A 2,500-nucleotide genomic window follows, 5' to 3' on the forward strand; every position below is an offset into this window, starting at 1 on the left:
GTTTAGATGTAGTACCGGTGTGATACATGTGATTGCATTGAGAGAGCGTTTAAACAGTGTTCGATCTTCAGTTTGCCTTCGTAAGAGTAAGACTGAGAAAAGCGAGGGCCCAAACGCTCAAAAACAGGGTGATCTATGCTTGGGTAACACTTAGTACGAGAGGAACAGTGTGTTCAGTTCCCTGGTTTCAAGCGTCTGCCTGAGAAGGCGGATGCGAAGCTACAATTGATGACCTAAAGCGTAGATTGAATTGCTCTATCTGCATCATGAAAATTGCCTTTAATGGTTTAAATTGGCAGTATCAAGTATATTGATGCTGTTGACCCCGATGTCAGATAGGAATGCAATCCCCCATTGATGATGGGAGGTCACTCAAACTTGGGTATTCTGTTGATCAAAGAGCTGTTCAGATGTAGTACCGGTGTGATACATGTGATTGCATTGAGAGCGCGTTTAAACAGTGTTCGATCTTCAGTTTGCCGTTGTAAGAGAAAGACTGAGGAAAGCGAAGGCCCAAATGCTTAAGAACAGGGTGGTCCAGACAGCTCAAAGTCCGACTGCGGTTGGCTTTGTTCTAATCGAGTGAACACTTACTTTTGGAGAAATCCGATCGTAGGAGTGATCAGTCTTCGGATTGATCCGGTTCTTTTACTGGTGTATCTGTCAGATCCTTAGGGACTGGATAGAACACTTAAGCAAGTCGCTCGAACTTGGGTATTCTGTTGATCAAAGAGCTGTTCAGATGTAGTACCGGTGTGATACATGTGATTGCATTGAGAGAGCGTTTAAACAGTGTTCGATCTTCAGTTTGCCGTTGTAAGAGAAAGACTGAGGAAAGCGAAGGCCCAAATGCTTAAGAACAGGGTGGTCCAGACAGCTCAAAGTCCGACTGCGGTTGGCTTTGTTCTAATCGAGTGAACACTTACTTTTGGAGAAATCCGATCGTAGGAGTGATCAGTCTTCGGATTGATCCGGTTCTTTTACTGGTGTATCTGTCAGATCCTTAGGGACTGGATAGAACACTTAAGCAAGTCGCTCGAACTTGGGTATTCTGTTGATCAAAGAGCTGTTCAGATGTAGTACCGGTGTGATACATGTGATTGCATTGAGAGCGCGTTTAAACAGTGTTCGATCTTCAGTTTGCCGTTGTAAGAGAAAGACTGAGGAAAGCGAAGGCCCAAATGCTTAAGAACAGGGTGGTCCAGACAGCTCAAAGTCCGACTGCGGTTGGCTTTGTTCTAATCGAGTGAACACTTACTTTTGGAGAAATCCGATCGTAGGAGTGATCAGTCTTCGGATTGATCCGGTTCTTTTACTGGTGTATCTGTCAGATCCTTAGGGACTGGATAGAACACTTAAGCAAGTCGCTCGAACTTGGGTATTCTGTTGATCAAAGAGCTGTTCAGATGTAGTACCGGTGTGATACATGTGATTGCATTGAGAGCGCGTTTAAACAGTGTTCGATCTTCAGTTTGCCGTTGTAAGAGAAAGACTGAGGAAAGCGAAGGCCCAAATGCTTAAGAACAGGGTGGTCCAGACAGCTCAAAGTCCGACTGCGGTTGGCTTTGTTCTAATCGAGTGAACACTTACTTTTGGAGAAATCCGATCGTAGGAGTGATCAGTCTTCGGATTGATCCGGTTCTTTTACTGGTGTATCTGTCAGATCCTTAGGGACTGGATAGAACACTTAAGCAAGTCGCTCGAACTTGGGTATTCTGTTGATCAAAGAGCTGTTCAGATGTAGTACCGGTGTGATACATGTGATTGCATTGAGAGAGCGTTTAAACAGTGTTCGATCTTCAGTTTGCCGTTGTAAGAGAAAGACTGAGGAAAGCGAAGGCCCAAATGCTTAAGAACAGGGTGGTCCAGACAGCTCAAAGTCCGACTGCGGTTGGCTTTGTTCTAATCGAGTGAACACTTACTTTTGGAGAAATCCGATCGTAGGAGTGATCAGTCTTCGGATTGATCCGGTTCTTTTACTGGTGTATCTGTCAGATCCTTAGGGACTGGATAGAACACTTAAGCAAGTCGCTCGAACTTGGGTATTCTGTTGATCAAAGAGCTGTTCAGATGTAGTACCGGTGTGATACATGTGATTGCATTGAGAGCGCGTTTAAACAGTGTTCGATCTTCAGTTTGCCGTTGTAAGAGAAAGACTGAGGAAAGCGAAGGCCCAAATGCTTAAGAACAGGGTGGTCCAGACAGCTCAAAGTCCGACTGCGGTTGGCTTTGTTCTAATCGAGTGAACACTTACTTTTGGAGAAATCCGATCGTAGGAGTGATCAGTCTTCGGATTGATCCGGTTCTTTTACTGGTGTATCTGTCAGATCCTTAGGGACTGGATAGAACACTTAAGCAAGTCGCTCGAACTTGGGTATTCTGTTGATCAAAGAGCTGTTCAGATGTAGTACCGGTGTGATACATGTGATTGCATTGAGAGCGCGTTTAAACAGTGTTCGATCTTCAGTTTGCCGTTGTAAGAGAAAGACTGAGGAAAGCG

The sequence above is a fragment of the Symsagittifera roscoffensis genome, unplaced genomic scaffold (genome assembly GCF_963678635.1).
Source record: "Symsagittifera roscoffensis unplaced genomic scaffold, txSymRosc1.1 SCAFFOLD_770, whole genome shotgun sequence".
In the NCBI taxonomy this organism is placed as follows: Eukaryota; Metazoa; Xenacoelomorpha; order Acoela; family Convolutidae; genus Symsagittifera; species Symsagittifera roscoffensis.